This window comes from Neophocaena asiaeorientalis, unplaced genomic scaffold (genome assembly GCF_003031525.2).
Source record: "Neophocaena asiaeorientalis asiaeorientalis breed wild unplaced genomic scaffold, Neophocaena_asiaeorientalis_V1.1 scaffold364, whole genome shotgun sequence".
NCBI classification, from domain to species: Eukaryota; Metazoa; Chordata; class Mammalia; order Artiodactyla; family Phocoenidae; genus Neophocaena; species Neophocaena asiaeorientalis.
The window spans coordinates 4,750,126-4,774,855 of NW_020172457.1; the positions used below are offsets into that span (position 1 = coordinate 4,750,126).

At 37.9% G+C, this 24,730-nt stretch overlaps 1 long non-coding RNA gene across 2 annotated transcripts in view; it reads left to right on the top strand.

Moving 5' to 3' along the window:
- LOC112394946 (uncharacterized) overlaps nucleotides 1–24,730 on the top strand; it is a 234,659-nt gene that overhangs the window by 67,895 nt on the left and 142,034 nt on the right. For both annotated transcript variants that reach the window (XR_003002255.1, XR_003002256.1), the window contains one exon: nucleotides 18,542–18,653. This is a non-coding gene — a long non-coding RNA (uncharacterized LOC112394946). The remainder of the gene's footprint in view (nucleotides 1–18,541; nucleotides 18,654–24,730) is intronic.

A 24,730-nucleotide genomic window follows, 5' to 3' on the forward strand; every position in this document is an offset into this window, starting at 1 on the left:
AGGGGTGTGAGGACGAGCTGGCATCGGTGTCTGTCACCACATCTAACCAAGAAGAGAGAATCAGCGGCTGCCGCAGTTCCTCCTCCTCCTCCGTCTGAAGTGAATTCTTCTTTTGGCCAACTCTGCCTGGAGCCATTTGTGGCCAGGGATTCTGGGAAATGTAGTTCCACCTAAGTCGAGTTGATACAGTACAAACCAGCACACGTTCCTGTACTTGTTTGTTGTATTGTAAACAAGAGAGACATTCAGAATTATTTCTGCTTAGAAGATATCAGAAGAGTTATTTAAGATACCAGAATAGTTTAAAAATAGAGTTTAACTTGATTTATATCATTGTTTCCTTTTCCATTAAACTATATCTTTATTTTCAAAGCCATGAGATAACTTAAAACAGGAGTAATATAATCTTACCTTCTTCTCTTGAAAGAATTCTTTTAATTTGATAAGTAATTTGAACCTCGAGCTAAAAGAAATAAGACAAAATAATAAAAAAAATTATCCAGTACAGTGCCATCTAGTGATAAATAATTTCCTTTCTGGTTGAAGATCACTACTACATTTTACTGCTTGGTAAATCAAGAACTTCTTTTTTTTTTTGGCTGTGTTGGGTCTTCATTGTGGTGCGCGGGCTTCTCATTGCTGTGGCTTCTCTTGTTGCAGAGCACAGGCTCTAGGCATGTGGGCTTCAGTAGTTGTAGCACGTGGGCTCAGTAGTTGTGGCTCTCAGGCTTCGGTAGTTGCAGTGCGTGGGCTCAGTAGTTGTGGCTTGCGGGCTCTAGAGCACAGGCTCAGTAGTTGTGGCGCACGGGCTTAGTTGCTCCGTGGCATGTGGGATCTTCCTGGACCAGGGATGGAACCTGTGTCGCCTGCATTGACAGGTGGATTCTCAACCACTGTGCCACCAGGGAGGTCCCAAGAACTTCATTTTTAATCATGCCAAATAATTTACTTTCTGGTTGCAGATCGCTACTACATTTTACTTCTTGATAAATCAAGAACTTCATTTTTAATCATGCCTAACTCCTAAGACATATTGGGGGACTATTCCTAAATAAACCAAATATTTGCAAATAATTAAAAATAACCAGAAAAAAAAGAGCTAGGGGGCTTCCCTGGTGGCGCAGTGGTTGAGAGTCCGTCTGCCAATGCAGGGGACGTGGGTTCATGCCCCGGTCCGGGAAGATCCCACATGCCGCGGAGCGGCTGGGCCCGTGAGCCATGGCCGCTGAGCCTGCGCGTCCAGATCCTGTGCTCTACAATGGGAGAGCCCACAACAGTGAGAGGCCCGCGTACTACCAAAAAAAAAAAAAAAGCTAGGAAAGTTCTTTTATCCTCAGATTTTATTCTACATCTACCTCTGCATATGTAAAGAGTCACAATTTGTCCATTTACTGGATACCATTTGGAGGAGGAAAAATGTTTTGTTTTTGAAAAGAATAGGATTATTTTAGAAGCGTGATGTAGTGGAATGAACGTGGGCTTTAAAATCAGGCAGGCAAAGGTTTGTCTTTTGACCTTATTTTTCTTATGATCTGCCAGGCAGTGTTCCAAGAACTTTATATGTACTGAATCATTAAATATTCATGAAAACCTGATGAGGCGTTTTGCAAATGAGGAAACCAAGGCTCACAGAACAGTTAAGTGTTAGGGTGCTTATCTCATCGCTTTTGGGTTATTTGTGTGTTTGTTTCTCTAAAACAGAGTGACTCTTTGCAGGGAAGGTCTTATTAGTATTTGTTTTCCCAGCACCTAGTACAGGTTCATATGTCTCCAGTTCAGCTGGTGAGTATTTGATTTATTGATTTTTTTTTTTTGCTTCCATAAAATGAAGACACAATAGTCACAACAAGACAACATAAAATTAAATTGTTTAGTTAAAATATCAGTGTTTTCTCTGAGTGAAAAAAATACGTAATTTAAAAAAATTACACAGTGAGAAATCCTAGGTTCTAGTCTCTAGATTTAATTTTAATCTCAGTTATACATGCACAGAATTCAAAGAGTCCAGGCGTTGTACAAGGCTTGTTACAAAACTCAGCAGTCTCCCAACTCTTACCCCCACCCCAGTCCCTGCTCTCTGAAGTTCAACTCTGAGACCTAATTGTTTTGTTATTTACCTCCAGATCTCCAAATAGCATGTTGCTCTTTTTCCAGTTTTAATTTTTCAATCTTAGGCATTACCTTTGACTTCTCATGAAGAGGATTTATCTTTCTTATGCACCCTCACTCTATATGCAGAACCCTCCTACCTTCTCATTATAATTAAATTTTGAATAATAATCAGTGTGTACATTATTATGACAATGAAAACGTTATTCACAGCTGAGGCATATAATCCATGGTTACTTTTTCTTTCCAACACAGCTTTTTGTTTTCCCTGGTGTCAATAATTGTCTTTTTTTGGAGAGAAGACGTTTGCTTACTTAGAGTTTATGTATTTGTCACTTATTCCTCCCTAAACTCTTCCCCAGATGTCTAAATATAGTTAGGGTATGTGACCTTGACCCTGTTGTTTAACTCTTCAGCTAAAATATTTTGTCATTTATGGTGTGAAAGGTCCAGACGACATGAAGACTTACGCTACTCGTATCTTTAAAACTTTATGGTTGCATGAAACAGACATCTGGATATTTTGTGCTGATCACATCCTTAGTGGACAGCACTGCCAGCCAGCACACAGTCCTCCTATCTGACCTTGGTGGTCTTTTCTTGGGTAGCTGGAGCGTCTCTACTCCAGGGCGGCATGGGACTCAAGGTCTGGCTGGAAGTGGAGCCCCACTTGTGTGTGACCAAGACTGCTAGTCAGCAAAAGCTGTGTCAAGCATGCATCACAAGCTAGCAATACCCTCAGTCCATCCAGAAGATCAGAGATTCTTTGATTAGGGAGATTTACTTGAGTCTTTTGACAGGTGGAAGCACTGGTTATCTTTTACAGTGAATAGTCATAGAAGGAGAGTGGATACATAAAGTTGCCAGGGTGAAATACAGAATAAATGGCATAGAAGATATGAGCAGACATTAATTAAAATTTTGTTTGAAACAAAAATAAAACAGAAAAAACCCTTGGCAGTAGCTTCTCAGAGATTGTTGGAAAAAATAATGTTGGAGACCTAAGCATGAATGATCCAGTGACTCTAAGCTTTGTGGATGTTTTGTTTACCTCTGTCATAGACCTGGTATGCTTGTGAATAGTGTCTGAGATGTTATTTGGGGGGATGTCATAATTACTTTATCTATGTGTAGAAGAAAAACTAGAGGACAGAATGAGTCTGTCCTGTTTTCATAGAGAATTTGCTACAGAAGCTGTCATTATCGACGGCCAGCACTAGGAGGCCACAGAGACCGTGATTCTGAAGGACTCAGGTTCATGCATCTTTCCTGTTGGCGTTGAAAAAGAAACCTAGGGTAAAAAGCCCAGTTGATGTGCTGTAAAAACTTAAAATTTAGGGACAGATAAACTAGATAGTCATCCTAGTTTTCATAATGCAGTGATAAATGAGTTGAAAATATGCAATGCTGCTTCTCTATATGCTTGTCACGTTGTTTGTAAATAAAATAAGCAAAGTGTGTGTTCTTACTAATGCACTTTTTAAAATTGTACTTCTGGATTTTAGTTCTTGAACCTCTGGATCCAGGCCCTGACTACCTTAGGCTTGGATGATTTCAATAGCTTCTTAATTGATGACACTTTTGGTCTCATTTTCCTCCAGTCCATTCTATTTATTGAAAACTAGAGTTTTCATCAGAAATAGTTTTGGCCACGTGTGTCCTCTGACTGGAAACCTTTTTTTTCAGATCCCAAAGACCCAGACACATGTTCGTGGTTTGGAAGACGCAATATTGTTAAGGTGCCCGTTTCTTCCCAACTTGATCTATACGTTGAAGGCCATCCTAATCAAAATCCTAACATGCCTTTTCTAGGAATTGACAAGATCATGCGTAAAGGCTTATATTTATGTCAAAATGTATTGATCCTAGAAGAGCTAAAACAGTCTTGAAAAAGAAAAATAAAGTTAGATGAGTTACACCCACCTAATGTCAAGACAATATAAAGCCACAGTAAACAACATGGTGTTTATGTAAGGAGAAACATAGAGCAACATAACAGAAGAAAGAGTACAGAAACAGAGCTATACATATGTAAGCTATTGATTTTTAACAAACTTTACGGTAATTCAATGGCAAAGAGCTTTACATTTTTAATAAATGCTCCTGGAACAAGTAGACATCCTATACGAAAAACTAATAAACAAACAAAAATCCTCCTCCCCCATGCCAGACATAAAAATTAATTAAAATATACCATAGACCTAAACATAAGGGCAAAATCATAAAAATTCTAGAAGGAAACAGGAGAACATCCTTGTGGACTTTGAATAGGCACACTTTTTACAGAATACCAAAAACACTGAATATTAAGCCTAATTTATATTTTGGTCAGGATTAAAATAATCTGTTCTTCAAAAAGCTGTTAAGAGAATTAAAAGATAAGCCATGAACTAGGAGAAAATATTTGCAGTATGTTTATCTGATAAAAGAACTGTATCCAAAAATAACCTATATAATGCCTTAACTCTTACCTAAGGAGGAATAATTTTAAATAAATAATTAATTTTAAATGACGTGTTACAATGCATAACTGACGTTGTAAGATGCTTACAATTAGAGAGAGAATTATTCTGAAGGGGACAGCTGGGAATTCAGAATGATACCAGGGAGAGGGTTGCTGTCTATAACGTGAAGGATTGTTGTAAGTCTCTGAACAAAACTATTTTGTTTTCATGGTTTTTGAATATATATTAAAACTATGCAAAATGTAAAAAAAAAAAAAAGAATAAGGTGGTCTTTTATTTCTCTGCCTTTCCTGTTAGTGCTAAATATAATATTCTAAAAAGGGAAATATTACCTTAATGACTGTAGCACATCCTACTGGCTGCTTTCCCTGCGACCTTTCACCACTCTCTTCTTTTCTAACAGAATCTCTGTTTGGGGATTTTCTTTGATTTGCAGACAGAGGTATTTGGCTAACTCCTTCCGCTTCAGTCTCAGTTTAGATTCTCCAGTCTCTCACAGCTCCATGTACATCTCCTGTCATGGACTTGCTGTACTGTGCTGTGATGGATCACTGTTGGTACCACAATTGACCACAAGCTCTGAGAGAGCAGGAACTTTCTCTTACTCACAGTTGTGCTCTTAGGAACTAGCCTGGTGCCTGGTGACTGATAAGTTTTTAATATCTATATTTGTTCATATTACCCTGAAAGTAGACACAGGGTTTCTGAGGCAGGGATAGATTATTACTTACGTCAGTAACCTAAGACGAGAGGCTCTGAGTTTGTAACTCTGGAATGTCTCCATGACCCTGGTTTCATCATCCTTCTGAAATGTGAACACATACCTCAGGGGAGATCAATCTTTTACTATCTATTTAGTCATTTTTTAAGTTTTAAGGCTTGTCCTTTAACCCAGGTCCCAGTAAATTTTTGCAGAAATCTCTAACTGTGCAGAAGTACAAAAATACTCGCTTCATGACAGTGATAAAGTAGGTGCTCAATAAACTATTTGTTAAGTGTTGAACAATTTAAAAGAATAAATTCAACCCAGTGATCTCAGCTGGGGCAGGGATTGGGGGCTTTAGTGGTGGGATGTGGGGAAAGTGTAGCAGAACCACGTGGGGGAATTTTTTCTCAACAATATACTTCCTACCCCCAGCTTCTGACCTGCTCCTGTTAACTATCATATGCCTTAGGCATTTGGTTTTTTGTGGCCAAAAAGGAGTTGAGAACCCGGACATAGCCTGCCCTGTGTTTGAATCCCTTCTGTGTAGCCTTTCCTATTAAAGTTAGTAATGGAACCATTTGTCTTCACACCTGATCCCAAGGCTGCTGTGTCAGTGTTTACATTTATTCCAAATGATTCTTCTATTTCGTGTTTTTTACGTGGATTTGGTGGGATTTCTTAAAGGGTGTTTCTTTTATTGATAGCTTGCCTTTCTTCAGAGAGAGTCTGAGGCACCTCTACAGCAAAAATACATAAAATGAAAAAGCATATAACAGAAAATCAGAACTAAGATAAAGGCGAGAAACATGCTCATTGATTTAAATTCAGATTTGGTTCTGGTGTTTTTTTGAGGTATAATTGACAGACATTATATTAATTTCAGGTGTACAACATAATGATTTGATATTTGCATGTATTGGGAAGTGATCACAACAGTAAGTAGCATTAGCATCTGTCACCATACAGATTTTCTTTTTCTTGTGATGAGAACTTTTAAGATTTACTTTCGTAGCAACTTTCAAATACGCACTACGATATTCTTAACTGTGGTTGTCATGCTGTACATTATCGATACATCTGCAGTGCTTATTTATTTTATAACTGGAAGTTTGTACCTTTTGGCCCCCTTTACCCATTTTGCCCACCCGCTGCCCCTCACCTCTGGCAGCCACCAATCTGTTCTCCGTATCTGTGAGCTTGGTGTTCGTTTTTTTAGATTGCACATGTATGTGAGGTCATGCAGTATTTGTCTTTCTCTGTCTGACTTATTTCACTTAGCACAGTGCCCTCGAGGTCCATCCATGTTGTCATAAAATCTCACTCTTTTTCATGGCTGAATAATATTACATTGTGTGTATATACTATTTATTTATTTTCTTTATCCATTTATTCGTCAGTGGACACTTAGGTTGTTTCCATATCTTGGCTGCTGTAAATAATGCTGCAGTGAACCCAGGAGTACATCTGTCTTTCTGAGTTGGTATTTTCATTTTCTTCAGATGGTACCCAATGGTTCTGTTCTTAACATTTTTTTTTTTTTTTTTTTTTTTTTGCGTTATGCAGGCCTCTCACTGTTGTGGCCTCTCCCGTTGCAGAGCACAGGCTCCGGATGCACAGGCCCAGCGGCCATGGCTCACGGGCCCAGCCGCTCCGCGGCATGTGGGATCCTCCCGGACCGGGTCACGAACCTGTGTCCCCTGCATCGGCAGGCAGACTCTCAACCACTGCGCCACCCGGGAAGCCCTGTTCTTAACATTTTAAGTCACAGACCCCTTTGATGAAATCTGTGGCTTCTCTTCTGAGAAGAGTGAACACACACACAAACTCAATTTTGCTATAATTTCAGGCCCATCCTTCCCTATGGAACCTTTTGTTATCAAAGAAGACAAACTATACCCATTCCTTAAAAAGGAAGAAAGTATTCTTCGTATTTATTAGGTTCTAAAAAATTTGTTTCTGTAATAACATATTTCAAACATACAGAAAAATAAATAGAAAATACAAAATCAAATAGCAGTTATAATATTTGCTTTAGTTTTTTAAGTAATAAAATATCACAGACAAAATAGAAACTTCCTGTTTAGCATTTTTGACCCTATTCTCCTCTCTTCCTCCTTAGTAGAAACCACTATCTTGAATTTAGTGTTTAACATTTCCACACGTATTTTATACTCTTACTGCCTTTGTATACAACTGTATACATGCATACATATAATATTTTATATGATTTCAAACATTTTTTCTTTATTGTGGTAAAAAACACGTAACATGAGATCTTCTTTCTTAACAGATTTTTAAGTGTATGGTACATTATTGTTAACTCAGCACAATGTTGTCCAGCAGAGCTCTAGAACTTCTTCATCTCGCATGACTGAAATTCTATACCCACTGAACAGCAACTCCCATCTCCCCCTCCCCTCCAGTCCCTGGCAACCACTGTTCTACTTTCTACTTCTATGAGTTAGACTGCTTTAGCTACCTTATTATATAAGTGGAATCATGCACTATTTGTCCTTCTGTATCTGGCTTATTTCACTTAGCATAATGTCCTCACGGTTCATCCATGTCACATATGACAAGGCTTCCTTCTTTTAATGGCTGAATAATATTCCGTTGTATGTTTACACCCCATTTTCTTTACCCATTCACCTGTTGATGGACATTTAGGTTGTTTCCACCTCTTGGCTGTTGTGAATAATGTGGCAGTGAACATGGGAGTGCAGATATCTCTATGAGATCCCAATTTCAATTCTTTTGAATAAAGATCCACAGGTGGGATTGCTGGATCATATGGTAGTTCTATTTTTAATTTTTTTAAGGAGCAACGATTACTGTTTTCCACAGCAACTGTCCTATTTTACATTCCCACCATGCACACAAGGATTCCAGTTTATATGCTTACTTGTCAGCACTTGTTAATTTCTGTTTTTTAAAAATAATGCCCATCCTCATGGGTGCGCGCTGATATTTCATTGTGGTTTTGATTTACATTTCCTTCATGATTAGTAGCGTTGGACATCTTTTCATATACCTGTTGTCCATTTGTGTGTCTTCTTTAGGGAAAAGTCTATTTAAATAGGGGGTTACATGATTTTTCTTTTTGCTGTTGAGTTGTAGAAGATACTTATATAGTTGGGATTTTAACGCCTTATCAGATACATATATGCAAATATTTTCTCTTACTCTGTGGGTTGCCTTTTCAATCTGTTGATTATTTCTTCGGCTGTGCAGAAACTAACATTGCTTTTTTTGGTAGCATTTATTTATCTTTGGTATTTGTAGCTGTCCTTGATTCTTTTAAATATATGTAGTATTTCGCTATAAGTCTATATCACCGTATGTTTATCCATTCTCCTGTTAGTTCATGTTTGAGTTGTTTCCAGTTTTTTGCTGTTACAAGCAGTGCTAACAAATACTCTTACGTATGCCTCCTCATGGACATGTGCCAGTTTTTTCTCCAGTGCACATATTCAGGAGTGGAATTGCCTGGTCATAGATATGAGCTTCTTTACCTTTATTTATTTATTTATTTATTTATTTATTTAAAGATGATGTTGGGGGTAGGAGTTTATTAATTTATTTATTTTGGCTGTGTTGGGTCTTCGTTTCTGTGCAAGGGCTTTCTCTAGTTGCGGCAAGCGGGGGCCACTCTTCATCGCGGAGTGCGGGCCTCTCACTATCGCGGCCTCTCTTGTTGCGGAGCACAGGCTCCAGACACGCAGGCTCAGTAATTGTAGCTCACGGGCCTAGTTGCTCCGCGGCATGTGGGATCTTCCCAGACCAGAGCTTGAACCCGTGTCCCCTGCGTTGGCAGGCAGATTCTCAACCACTGTGCCACCAGGGAAGCCCTGTATCTTATTTTTTAAAGCCCTCATTATAGCAAGGATTTTTTTTCTAAAAGTTTTCAAAATTTTTTTCACATTTATGTCTTTAATTAGCCTGATAATGTTTCTCAATGGTGTGAAACAGGGATTTAATTGTACTTCCTTACAGATGACCTATGTCTTAGCACCAGCGTTCAATAGTTCATCCTTTCCCCTGATTTACAGTACTACCTCTATTACATATCAAATTTCCGAACATATATGTCTTTTTCTGGGTGTTCTGTTGCTTTCATTTGTCTGTACTGTGTTACCGTGGTTTAACATGTCTTAACATTTTGGAGGGCATGTTGCCTGTGTTCTTCTTCAAGTTTGTCAAGGCTATTCTTGGCTCTCTTTTTCTTAAGAAGGACCCTGTAGAGAGTTTTATTAGAATCAGATTGAAATCCCACTCCATTTAAGAATATTTACCAGGTCTTCCATCCACACAAACATGGTTTGTTTTTTCATTTACTCAACTTTGTAATTTTCTCTGTAAAGTGCTTGAAACTTTCTTGTTAGATTTATTACTAGAAATTTATTATTAGCTTATAGCTTTTAATTGCCTTCTTTCTCCTTTTCTTTTCTTTTTGCCTTTCTTTCTTTTTTCTTTCTTTCTCTCTTTTTTATTTAAGCATAGTTGACATAACATTATATTTGTTTCAGGTGTACAATGTAATGATTTTCATTTTTTATGTATTGGAAAATGACCACCACAATAAGTTCAGTTGACATCTATCGCCATACATAATTACACAGTTCTTTTTCGTGATGACAACTTTCAAGATCCATTCTCTTACTTTCAAATATGCAACACAGTATTATTAACTGTGGTCACCATGCTATACGTTACATCCCCATGACATTCATTTTATACCTGGAAATTTGTACTTTTTGATTACCTTCACCCGTTTTGCACCCTGCTTCCCCCCGCCCCTGTAACCACGTGCAGCCACCAGGTCTGTTTGCTCTATCCATGAACTTAGGGTTTTTTAAAAAAGTTTCTGTTTATTTATTTTATACATATGTTTTATTTATTTATGGCTGAGTTGGGTCTTCGTTGCTGCATGCGGGCTTTGTCTAGTTGCTCTGAGCAGGGCCTCCTCTTGGTTGCTGTGCATGGGCTTCTCATTGCGGTGGCTTCTCTTGTTGCGGAACATGGGTTCTAGGCGCGCAGGCTTCAGTAGTTGTGGCGCGTGGGTTCAGTAGTTGTGGCTCACGGGCTTTAGACCGCAGGGTCAGTAGCTGTGGTGCATGGGCTTAGTTGCTCCGTGGCATGTGGGATCTTCCCAGACCAAGGCTTGAACCCGTGTCCCCTGTATTGGCAGGCGGATTCTTAACCACTGTGCCACCAGGGAAGTCCTGCCATTTTAAATGGTAGCTTTTCCTAATTAAATTACAAAGTGGTGTTTTTTGACTTCTAGGAATTACATTCATTTCTGTGTATTGACCTTATATCCAGCAACATTGATGAACTTGTTTTTATATTACTGTTAATAGCTTGCCTTCATAATTCTCTTTATAAATAATTATCACTTGGAGAAATTTTGTCCCTTAATTTAAAATTTTATATCTCATTTTTATTTCTTTTACTACATTGACGACCTCTATGCTGTTGAATAGAAGCGATAGTTGTCTTCTTGGTCTAATTTCCTGGCTTTTAAAGGAAATACTTTATTTAATCATTAAGTATCGTTTTGTTATAGGTTTTTGGTGAAATTAAGAAAGTTCTTTCTATTCTTGATATGCTAGGATTATTATTTTTTTAATCAGGAAGGTGGGTAAAGAATTAACCAAACCATTCTCATTCTGTAAGGGCAAACCTGACCTTGGATGAACTTTCTACTTAATTTCTCTGAATCCCGATAAGGGGGAAAGTCAACCATGTTACTAGGCAACACTGCTTATGGTAAAAATGATCTTTATTTGGTAAATATATTTGGACTGGGAGGAACTATGCATGAACTCTCAATTCTTGGTTAGAAGCAGTAGCTTTGAGCTTCCCTGGGGCACTTTTCAGAGATGGGTATGAACTTCATGGGGACCCTGGAAGCTGTGGCTGGGATAGTTATTTGAGGTACTGGTTTCTGTTTGGGACATAAGGCTTCTAAGCCAGTGTGACTCTGCACTTACCCTGTGATTCTCATTTCCTTGCACCTGAGCTGTCATCTGAATGCCCAAGAGAATAGCTCCTGGTTGGCCATGTGGACTCTTAGGTGGACTCTTCCCGTGAGGAGGAATACCTGGAACTGCCTTGCTGGCATGCTGTGTTTTCTTCTTATGCTTTCTGAGTAGATGGCTGCTACTTGTGGCCTTTGGTAAGTGGGTAGCTCAGAATGTGTAGAGAGAAGTCCCACATGGGCAGTGCACAGTGCATCCAAGCAAAATACAGAAGGAAGTGTTTACTGGGGCTGATCTGAGTTTATTACTCTCACTTATAACCTTCAATTTCTAGTTTTCACCCATTGGAAAACTCATATTCACATTGACTACAAATTAATATTATAAATTTGAACTTATAATAATAAATATATAGAATATACCATTTTAATTTTTTATGTATTAGGTTTGGTTTATGTTTGCCAACTCAGAAATGGTTCTGCTACTAAAAAAAGTTTGATAACTAATGTTTTAGACCCGTATGGTCCAATGGGTAGGTATTTGCCCTTCTAATATAGCTTTTAAAATTGAATAAAACTTATTAAAATTAAAAGTGAATATAATTAAGAATTCAGTTCCTTGGTTGTACTGGCCTCGTTTGAAGTGCTCAGTAACCACATGTGGCTAGTGACTCACATACTGGACAGTGTAGGTTTAGAATATTTTCGTCATCACAGAAAGTTCTGTTACGACAGACTTTCTAGCTATTATTTTTTACTCATTCAGATTACCTGAGAGCTTTATATTTTTACTGTATATGTTATTTGCTTTAAGAAACTGCCGGATGAGCCAGTCAAGGTATCTGTCAGGGACAGTATTGAAGACCCCAGTACATTACTGTATAATGATCTGCTAGAGACATCATTCTCAGATTGCATAGCAGGACAAATTCTGTTTCTCCTGAGACTTACCATTGCATCATGGCTAGTGTGAATTTTGTAATTGATTGGCTTTCACTTTTTGCTTTATCAACCAGATGGCGTAAGCCCACATTTATGGCCTACGTAACTGCATGCTTTTTTCTCTTATTTGAATTTTTATATTTGTAAACTACAATTTTATTGTAATGTCTGCATCTTTATAGATGGTAACAAATGCTTTGAGAAAAGAGGTAGAGTACAAAAATGGTAATAAATAAGTACTTTCAAGATTTCGATGGATACTTTTGTCACTTATTACTTTATTGACTTACTAGGAGCCACTTGTTCCTGAACCTCAGGACTGAAAAGACGTGAAGGAGCTAAAAACAGTTCTTGGCTGGTTATGGTTACAGTATGTGCACATGTAATCTGGACCGCTTTACGGATGAGGTGACTTAGAATGTACACCTGTCATAAACCAGGTTTAATTCACTTTTCTAAAACGTTTTTATTTTTCAAAATAATGTTTGAAGAACTGTCTTACTAAAATACTTCGTAAAAATTTCAGACTTTTTAATATTGCTAGGGAGGTTCAACCAAGAACCTATTTGAGTATTCAAACTGGTTAACCGGGCTTAAACAGAGACTAGAGGACTGTTTTATTTCTTTGTGGAGTCTTCTGTATCTTTTAGATAACAGAGAATTTAATTCTGGGCCTTTGTGGCTTCTCAGTGTACTTTTCTCTTTTTTAAAAAATGTCTCCTGGAACTTACAAGCAGGTCAACACTAGATATGTCTTTACTGTTTTAAACATTTTGCAACTCTCCTTGCTTCTGCAAACACTTAAAGCAGCTTACAAATTTCAGGCCAAAAGTAAAGTAACTTGATATAAAAATAAAACCAGTCTCACCTGAAAGAAGTTGAAGGATTAAGTATTCCCATCCGTCAATGTTGAGAGATTTGGACAATATATTTGATTTCACATTTTCTAGTTGCTCAAGTAAGAAAAAGAAACACAGAATTCTATCGTTTTCATGTACTGACAACCGGAAGCATACAAACATCTGCAGAAACCAAACATTTCCTGGAACTAACTAGAGCAGAAATTTATCACGTGAATCATTGTTTAAAGAACCTTGTGAAAAATATCTTCAACCACAGTTATGTGAAAGACCCAGGGGTGCAGCTCACGTGGACTGGGCTCTCCAGAGTCTGAGGAGGCTGCGGGAACCAGGGCTGGGAGGTGCGTGCGCCACAGGGCTGGGGGCGGTGGCTTTGGGAGCGCGGAATCCAGCACCTCTGCTGTGGGGAAACGCCAGTAAGGAAGGGGCTTAGGAAATCTCGATCGTCAATAGCACCCTTCTGTTGTTTGTTTCTCTAAATATTTGGTGTCGTCAGCGTGGATTTTGTATCAGTGCTGATTTTATTCTCTTGGTCCTCAAGTTCTCAGACAAATGCTTTCAGTAGAGATGTTTTATTCTGTAGATTAATGTGACGTTTTTAAGCTTTGAAGGACGCAAGCAACATTTCTTACGGAATTTCAAGAGCTGGGCTTGTATTTTTGACCGTTCAGAAGTCTAGTGCACTTCAGAGTGAAGGTCAACAAGGGAATCTTTTTTTTTCTTTTTTCCTCAAGGAGCATCTGCTCATTAATATAAGTTTTCATAACAGTAATTTGTGACTTCGCAACTTAACGTGACATGGAAGAAACAGCTTTTGCCTGAAATACTTAAGGGCCAGATATAACAAACTATTCATCTTTTCCATGAAAAACTTCAGTATCCTCATCATAGTGCAATTTAAAGAATGCTTGTATCCCTTGGATCTGCTAGGGTGAATTAACTGAAAAAATTTTAAAGCACCTAAGCCTGTCCTGTAGGTTAGAAGGTGACCTTTACACGTTTACCAGATACAATAGTTTTAATATAGATGTTGATTATTAGCTGCTCATTTTGGTAAAAACTGACCAGTGCTTCTTAAGATTGAGTCACAAACGTCTGGCACGTAAGAAGGTGTGGTACTGGGCTTTAGGAAGGCATCTTGGGTGGGGGGTTTGAAGTCTGGTGATATATACCTATCATACAAGGCTATTATAAGGATTACATATGATAATGTGGATAAAATGCCTGGTACATAGTAAGTACTTAATAAATGTTAGTTCATCATCCTCTCATGTTATTGATGATGGCCATACGTTAAAGTTCTTCCAGAATTTTTATGCTGGATCATAATAAATATATATTTTTAGGCATGTTGGGATCTATCTTGATTTTAACAGTGTTGTTTTATATTGATATTTAAGAAAGCACTAATAACATGTGTTGAAAATGTATAGTCTCTCATTAAATTATAGAATGATGATAATTTAAAAAATAATGCAAATGGTTTTGAATTTCTTGGTGGAATGAGACAAGGTTTAACAGTGTTCGAGAGTAGAATAATTGTATCAGAATTCAACTTGCTCCAGGTTTGTCTGTGGAATATAATTTATCACATAAAGATACTGCATTGATAAAATATTCTTACGTAGAGTCCAGTAAGAACCAAGAGGAGGTTGGAGTCTGGGGATTGGAAATGGAAGTGTGTGCAGGCTGATACAGCCTGTAGGAGTCATAGAACTCTTGGAAGACAGGCTTACTCACGAAAAGAACCTTGGAAACATTTGGCTCTCGGCTGAGAAATGCCTTTGAGAGAGTTAAAGCGTTAATAGATATACCCCAGAAGTTGAAAGAAGAACTTTGTAAAAAGAAAGCAGCCAGAGCTGGGCTCTCAGTCACTGTTCTTCCTGCCATCCAATCTAAGCCCCCGCATGGCTATGAGGTCCCCCTACAGACGGTGCAGCAAATAACGTAACAGTGAGAGCTCCAGAGCAACAATGCTCACACAATGCAGAGCATTAATAAGTAAGCATACACCTCCCCGGAGGAGGGAGCGGCTGGGTAGTTGCAGTGTAAGTTGAGGGAGCTGCTATTGATAGTTGAGACCCAGATGTCATATTTTAAGATGTTCTGCTTAAGTTTTAAAGTTAGTAACATTCATATAATATAGGAAACTAAAATTTCAGTGGGAAATACAACATATCAATGATGAAATTATATTAAGACTTTGTGTGCAAGTTACTGTGCAAACTTTAATTGTAAGTGCGTGGTCCTTGCTCTCCAAGAGCTTGCTGTTAAGAGCAGTAGAGTCTGGAGATTTAGTTAAATTGCCTATCCATGATATTGTTTTCACCCATTTTTTATTCAGTAAATATATATTTGGAGACCTGTTAGGTGCCAGGCATTTTCATGCCACCGGAGGGATACAGTATTGAACAAAACAAAAAATTTTCCCCTTAAGAAGCTTAAATTCTGCAGGCGGAAGAGAAAAAAAGAAAAATGATTTTTATTCTGATGAGAAGGGAAACGGTGGGTTTTGGGGAGTGGCATGATCTGATTTTTTTTTTTTTTTAATCTATATGACTCTGGCCTTTTGTTTTGAGAATAGTATGCAGTGAGGCAAGGAAAGAATCCACCGGGGGACTATTGCAATAATCTAGATAGGGATGGTGGAGGCTTAGATGGCAGTTGTGGTGGTGGAAGTAGGGAGAAGTAGGGAGAATTTAGATATATTTTTAAGGTAGAGCCAATGGGATTCGCTGATGGCTTGGTTACAGGGTGTTAGGGAAAGAGAAAAGTCAGGGATGACTTGGAGGGTTGAGTTGTCATTTACTAACATGGGGGATCCTGTAGGAGCATCAGCCTTAGGTGGGAACATCAGGAATTTGTCATGAGGTGACATTAAGTGTGAGATGTCTCTTAGACATCTGGGAGTGATGTCAAGCAGGCAGCTGAAAATATGCGCCTTGAGTTCGTTCAGGGAAGAGGTTTGGGCTCTTGTAGGTGGTATTTAAAGTGATGAGACCCATTGGGACGACCAAGGGGAGGGAGTATAGATAGAAAAGAAGACGGAGAACTGAGAGCCTTGGGTCACTCTAACATCAAGAGGTTGAGATAATGAGAAGTCTAGAAGGAGTGGCCAGTGAAGGAGGAGGAGAGGCAGCATTGTGGTGTCCTGTCCTGGAAACCAAACAAGAAGGTGTTTAAAAAAAGAGAGGATCCTCTCTCTGGGGATAACAAATGGTACCTGCCTCAGAGGTGGCTGTGATGAACTGTTTAAATGGACGAGAGAATTCATTAAAGTGCCTGCCTCAGTACCTGGCTACTGGGTGGTTCAAGGTGGAAGTCATTGGTGACTTAACAAGAGCAGTTTCAGGGAAGTGGTGGGGATAAAAGCCTGGTTGGAATGGGTTCAAGTAAGAATGGGAGGAAAGAATTGGAGGCAGCAGATATAGTCAGCTCTTCTGAGTATTCCTATGAAATTACATTAGAGAAATGGGGAGTTGATTCATGGGAATGTGGGGTCAGGAGAAAGGTGTGTGTGTGTGTGTGTGTGTGTGTGTGTCTGTCTGTCTGTCTGTCTGTCTCTTTCTTTTAGGTTGGGAGAAAGTACAGACTGTTAAATGCTGATGAGAATAATCCTGTATAGGGGGAAAGCTTGATGATGTAGTTGGATTTAAGATAATGAGTTGTTTTGACCATAGGTAACAGGTTGGTGGAAATAACTAGATTGTCCTTTGTCTCTTTACCTTTTCTTCTCAGTCTTTCATTCATTCATTTATCAAATATTTACTGAAGGTTCACAAGGTGCCAAGGATCAAGCCAGGGGCTGGGTAAAAAACAGTTGATTAAGGGGTGAATCAAACAAACAATCTATACACTCACTCTCTGGTGGAGTTTTTACTGTCTGGTGGAGCTAGGCTTCCTAAAAACACGCAAATAAATAAATACAGATTTCAATGAATGCTTCGTAGGAAAAGTATGGAGTACTTTTGAGAGAGAGAGAATGCCTTGGTGTACTTTAGATTGGGTGGCATTCGAAGGCCTCTCAGATAGGAAAGATGGTCCTAGGAGAAGAGATGGACTGAAAAGAAAAGCATTCCAAGCAGAGGGAACAGAGCATGCAAAGACCTGGAGCAGGGGAGAACTTGGTGCTTTGGAGGATTTGAGAGGTCATCAGTATGGCCTGAGAGGTAGGAAGGGACCAGGTTGTGCAGGACTTTGGAGGCCTTCTAAGATTTGGGATTATATCCTAATAGCAATGGGAAGCTGTTGAAAAGTTTTTAGGTGGGAAGTGACATGATAAGTTTGCATTGGTGGAAAAAACTACCTGTGCTGCACTGTCATGGTGAATGCATTGGAGGCAGCAAGAGTGGGAAAAAAGAACTCCAATTTAGCCAAAAAGAGAGTATCTGTAAAATAGTGAGACTGAGATATTTACAGTTTTCTTATAAAAAAAATAGAATTGAGAATATCCTCTACTTAGCAGAATTTGCTTTGAGCTTACCAGGTTTCTCAGCACATGCAAAGAGAGCATTTTCTTGTTAAAAATAATATCAACACAGAAGATGAAGATGTCAGTGATTTGAGATTGCTTAACATAAAATGAAACTTTAAAAAAGATTGCAGTAACTTGGTGAAAAATTTCAAATAATAAACTTTTTTTTCCGGAAAAAATACCAGTGACACAATATTAGAGACAGACTCTTTAAGAAAATGGATTAAAGTACTGAATATACACCAAGAATACTTAATCTACTTATGATATTTTAAGTGTTCGTATAATATAAAGAAACCTTAAATTTTTTGCTTTAATGTAGCAGATGTACATTATTTTTACTTTATTTTTAGAAAAAAAACCCCTGTATAATAAAAACAGTTTATTGATTAATAAATAAATATTTCAAAAGCTCCCCTTGGGCTTCCCTGGTGGCGCAGTGGTTGAGAGTCCGCCCGCTGATGCAGGGGACATGGGTCCAGGAGGATCCCACATGCCTTGGAGCGGCTGGGCCCGTGAGCCATGGCCGCTGAGCCTGCGCGTCCGGAGCCTGTGCTCCGCAACGGGAGAGGCCACAACAGTGAGAGGTCTGCATACCGCAAAAAAAAAAAAAAAAAGTTCCCCTTTTCACTTTCAAAAGTATCTTAGTGTTTTGATGAATTATGTGATTAGAGATAGAGGATCTCTCCAGTTGAAGGGTCAGACTGGTAAAAAAGCCATCAAGTTATAGTACAGGATGCATATTTTATTGCGCTAATTTAGACTTCCTCCCAAAGAGATTTCTTAAAACAGAAGGGCAGTTGTAATACCAAGTATCGCTATATCAGGTCACCCACAACTCCAGGGTCATGAATTAACTTGTTGTGAGCTCTCACTTAAAAAAAAAAAAAAAGAAAAGAAGAAACAGAAGTTACTCCCTATCTAGACAAGCGACTCCTGAGAGTTCTATCTTGGCTGTAACTCGAGTTTTCTTTCTCACACTGGCATTTTATTTATGCTTTTCAGGGTGAAAAGAGTTGGGATATTTTATCATCTGGAGTTTCTCTGCCTCGCTGATGATCTAAGCTCAAACCTGCCAGTTTATGGGAGATGATAGAAAACACCCTCTAACATCTGAGTAAGTAGATGCTGCGGTGTGTGTGTTTTGATTTACTGCTTTAAAAAAAAAAAAAAAAGGATAATTTTATGACTTTAAAGTTTTAAATTATCAGGTACTTTAATTGGGTTCTTTAAATTTTGTTGTTGAATAGTGATGTCAATTATTATAATTCCAATAAGTGAATATTTTTAAATAATGGGATTCTGGAAGAAATTAATCCCCTGATGATAAAAAAAAAAAAAGTTAATGAAAACATTTTCCATTAGCTTTTAAGGAACATATTGAGGACCTAAATGTATATATTAAAAATTTAAGAGCACTCTCCTTAGTGCTTTATTTCACTTTTATATTATGAATGTAAAAATATTGGTAAGACAACTGTTATGAATTTTTTAAATGCAACTCTATATAAAAATTGTATTTTAATACGGAGTGTATTTTGGCTAACTTGAAATAAATACTGGTTTGTTTCTTGGAAGTAGAATTTTAAAAGTTCTTTCTATTTGAAAATAAAGATTTTTTTTCCTTCTAATATAGATAAGATTACAAAATTTCTCTGGATTTTGACTTTGTTTCTTAATTAAAGAGACTGAGAAAGAAGGGCATTCATTCTTTCTAATTAAAACTTCTGAGTGAAGTTTAAAGAGTTGAGCCAGTCATTTTGATATAAACTGTTTTTCAGAATGAAAGCTACTAGTTCTCTTATATCCATTGAATCTCTTTTGACAAAACTAGGAAACTATGAGGCTGTACCAGGGCCTTTTTCGGAATGCTGAGGTGAATACAATTAATAAATACACAAGATTGCTTCCCACTACAATGGGGTTATTTAATTTTGGTCTGTATCTGAGCTGTTCAGTATAGTAGCCAATAGTAGCTATTGACATTTGAAATGTGGCTGGTCCCGGTTGAGATGTGCTGTGCATAAAATACACACCACATTTCAAGACTTAGTATGAAAAGAAGACTAAATATTTTATTAATAATTTCTGTATGAATCATGTTGAAATGATAATATTTTGGATATATTGAGTGAAACAAAATATTATTAAAATTAATTTCACTTGTTTTCTTTTACTTTTTTTTTTTTAATGTGGCTGCTAGATAATTGTAAATTACTTGTGGCTTACATTATATTTCCAGTGAACAGAACTGGCCTGTTGTATGTGATCAACATGCTTAGTCATCCATTACTCAACATTCTGTAAGCCTTGACCCTTCTGGGCTGTGTATGGATCAATTAATATAAATCTATATTGTTTTAAGAATATGATTCTTTGATTCATCAAATATTTACTGAGTACCTGCTATATGCCAGACAGTCCTCTAGGTACTGGTGTTACAGTAGTGAACAAAATAAACAAAACTTCCTGCCTTCATGGAGTTAACATCCCATTAGTGAAACTAGACTAAAAACATAAATAAGTAAAACATATAATCTATTTGAAGGCTTTGGAGAAAATGCAAGGGGAGGGGTTCAGTTCTAAATAGATTGTTCAGGGAAGGCCTCACTGAATAGGTGTTATTTGAGCAAAGACTTGAAGAAGGTGAGAGAAAGAGCCCTGTAGATATTTGGGGGAAGAGTGTTCTAGGCAGAGGGAATAGCAGGATTGTGCCTGGCTTGTTTGAATTGTAGGAGGCGAGGTGATTGATTGGAGGGAAGTGAGTGATGGGGAGAGAAGATGAAAGGTAATGGATGGTAACATCATGTGAGCACTGGTTATTGTCTATGCAGACACAGAGGTAACCTCTAGGGAACCAGGCCAGAAAACAGAAATAGGAATTTAAAAAACAAAGCAAAGGTATCAGAGGCTACACTTCATGGGGGGAAGACAGAGTCTACAGTTTAAGTTCAAGCTACTTACTAAAAGAACCATCAACCCTTAGAAAACTGAGATCTGTCCACTGATGACTGGATGAATAAAATGCAGTATATCCATGTAATGGAATACTATTGGGCAGTAAAAATGAATGAAGTACTGATGCATACTGCAACATGCATGAGCCTTGAAAACATACTAAGTGAAAGAAGACAGTCACAAAAGGTCACATATTGTATGATTCCGTTTATATGAAATGCCAAGAATATACAAGTCCATTCATATAGCATCCAAAAAACCAAAATACTTTGGAATAAATTTAACAAGAGAACTGTAAGTCCTACATACTGAAAACTACAAAATTTTGTTGAGAGAAATTAAAGTATCCCTAAATAAGTGGGAATAAATGGAAGATTCTGTATTGGTGATGTGGCAGTTTTCTCCACATTGATCTGGAGGTTCAACAAAGTCATTGCCAAAGTCTCAGACAGGATTTTTGTAGAAATATATTTACAGAAATTGGCAAACAGATTCTAAAATTTATATGGAAATGCAGAAGATCTAGAATAGTCAAAGTAACTTCAAAAAAGAAGGAAGTTGGGAAAAAAGAAAGTTGGAGGACTTATATTACCTGTTTTCAAAACTTATCATAAAGCTATAATAATAAGAACAGTGTAGTATTTGCATACGGATAAACATGTAGATCAGTGGAACAAAATATCTAGAAATAGAAACATATGTGGTCAGTTGCTTTTCAGCAAAGGTACTAAGGTAATCCTATAGGGACAGCATAGTCCTTTCAGTAAACAGCGCTGCAGCAATTAGATTTCCACATGAAATAAAATGTACCTTGACATTTACCTTACAATATACACAAAAGTAACTTAAAATGGATCACAGACCAACATGTAAAGAAGCAGACATAGCAGAAAGTCTTGTGTTCTGGGTTAGACAAAGATTTAGTCAATAGGATATAAAAAGCATGAAGTATTAAAAAAATGATTAATTGGACTTCATCAGAATTAAAGTTTTACTTTTCAGAAGATACCATTCTTAAGAAAATGAAAAGTCAAGCCACATAACTAGGAGAAAATATTTACAAAACTTATGTCTGATAAAGGATTTGTGTGTTGAAAAAAAAATAAAGAACTCTTAAAATTCAGTCATAAGACAGCAATCCGATTTAAATATGTACAAAAGATTTGAAGAGTCATTTCACCAAAAAAGATATATGAATGGCAAATAAGCACAAGGAAAGAGTTTCAACATCATTAGTCGTTAGGGAAATGCAAATTAAAGCCATAATGATGTATTGCTGCACACCCACTATAATGGCTAAAATTAAAAAGACTGACAATCCGTGTGTTGGCAAGGATGTGGAGAAACCAGAATCCCCACCCACTGCTGATTGGAATATAAAGTGGTACAGGTATGTTGGAAAGCAGTTTGGCAGTTGCTTAAAAAGTTCAACATACACTTAACAAATTATCTAGCAATTCCATTCCTATAAATACATTGTCAGGAGAGATAACAGCATATGTCCATACAAAGACTTGTATACAGTGTTCATAGAAGCTTTATTTGTGATTGCCAAAAACTGGAAACAATGTAAGCATCCATCAGCAGATGAATATATAAATCCATACACTGGAATGCTGTTCAACAATGAAAAGGATTGGACTATTCATATATACAATGGCATGGATGAATCTCAAAATAATTATGCAGTATGAAAAAAAGCCAGATTCCCCCCGCCCCCAAGTGCCATACTGTCTGATTCCATTTAATTGAAATTCTAGAAAATGCAAACTAATCTATAGTGACAGAGAGCAGATCCATGGTTGCCTGAGGATGGCTCAGGAGAGGAGGGAGAGAAGGATTCCAAAGGAAGGGGCACAATGAAACCCTGGGGTGATGTATATATTCATTATCTTGATTATGCATGGTGGCTTCACGGGTGTATACATACATCAGAATTCATCAAATTGTATACTTAAATATGTGCAGTTTATTGTATATCAGTTACACCTCAATAAGGTTGTAAAAAAAGTATGTCCATTCAAAAACCAAGCATATGTTCATAGCAGCTTATTCACAGTAGACAAAAACTGAAAACAATCCAAATCCATCAGCTGGTGAATGGATAAACAAAATGTGTGATATCCACACAATGGAATATTATTCAATCCTGAAAAAGAATGAACTCCTAATTCATGCTACATAGTACAACATGGATGAACCTCAAAAACATTATGCTGGTTGAAAGAAGCCAGAAACAAAGGACTGTATGTTGTATAATGCTATTTATATGAAATTGTAAGAAAAGGCAAAACCATAGATTAGATCAGTGGTTGCCTGGGGCCAGAGGTGGAAGCAGAGTTTGGCTGTAAACAGGTAGGAGGGAGCTGTTGGGATGATGGAAGTAGTCTTATTGGCAGTCGTGCGGCTGTTTGTGTATAAACTTACTGAAACTCTTCTGATTGTACTATTAAAATGGATGACTTTCATGGCATATAAATTATACCTCAATAAAGCCATTAAAAGTGGGTGGGCACTCAGAATTTTAAATGCTCTTTGAGAGGACCGTTCAAGAAATGGGACAGTATTGCTGATTTCATTGAACTCTAGTGCTTTGGAATACTTTGGTGAGACCTATTGAATTAATTTCTATGTCAGATGTTCTTTGAATTCTAATTGTGAAACAGAAATCATTATTAGTTGTCCTTCCCAGAATTTAGTGACCAGTAACAGCTGCATTTCCCTTGCATGTGAACATTGATTTAGAATGATTGGCTTTATGTTTAACAACGATTAACACCACCCCCCACCCCCCACCCCCCGGCCAGAAGAAATGGTAGTTTCTTAGATTGATACTCTATTTGTGCATAGGAGTTCAAAAGTGTAGGTTATCCTCCACCTCTCAGTCCTTCACAAAGGAAACTGATGACAGCGTAACACCTTTGCATTTTTTAGATGCAGAGAGGCACACCCTTCTAGGTGCCCACCCACCTGTCCCCAACACCATATATGTGGAGACAGCAAGTAATCTGCACATAAGGTCCTTGAGAATGGGAGGTAGAGTGCAACCGAGAGAGCTCCTCTGGAGCACTTTGCAGCTGGGTCTGGCCATGTTCTGCACCAGAGTACGAATCAAGATCTCTGGGGAGACTGAATTTTACTTCCTTAGATAAAATCAGAAAATGACCTAATTTTAATGAAAAAATTGACTACTCTAGAACATCTTGCCTGTGATTCTGCCTAAGTCTATTAAAATAGAAAAAATGTATTCTGGAAACAACCCAGTTCTTTACCTGAAATTCATTCAGCCATTTTCCCAAATAAAGTACCAGTTATTTAACGAAATTTTTCTTTTTTTCCCTCCCCCCCTCCAAAGCAAATCCTTTATTCGACAAAGATTTATGGAACACTCATCTTTGTCAAGCACACCAAAGATAAGACATACCTACAAGGATAAAAGAAGCATGGAATTGAGGGTGGGGGCCTGATGATATGTAACCTGCCTCCTTGGAAGGAGGGGCGTTCAGAGAGAGGTTGGGGAAGCTTTGGAGCAGGGAACTTAGAAAGCTGAGATTTGGAGGATGAACAGGACTTGGCTGTTGGCCAGGTTGTCGGGTGTGGGGCGGGGGAGTTGCGAGGACCTTAAAGCTGTGGCATTGGGTTTAAAGAAGAGAGAATAGGGTCAAGAGATGCAGTGAGTCCGAGTGACTTGACTTTGTGACTGGCAGAATTTGAAGAATGTAGGAGAAAAAGACATCAAGGATTAGTTCAACTTTGCCCTTGGCCATCTCAACAAGTGGTGATACCATTCACACCAGGTGAGAATACAAGACACCCAGGAGGTTTATTTGTTTTGATTGTTGCTTTGGGAAACCAATAATTCACTCTAGAGGTTTTATCAGAGGAGTGCAGCTATTTGCATACACCTGACTGAACTTTAAAGATGCCCCTCTGTGACCCATCATCCCCTGGGGGAACACACATGGAGCATTAGGGAGGAAAGTGAAAACTGACGTGATCTTGGGGGTGTCTGTGTTTGTTCATTATCTCGGGCTTTAGTGGATCTCATGTTTATAGGCAAAATCACTGTTGAAAACTTCAGGGCAATTACAGAGAGGAATAATGCTTGGACATGAAAACCTATCATGTTTAAGAATTTAGTAATTCCTTTTTATTACTTTTATCTAGTTGACCTCTTGTCTCCACATTTTTATCATATATAAAGTACATTCTTTTTTTTTTTTTTTTTTTTTTTTT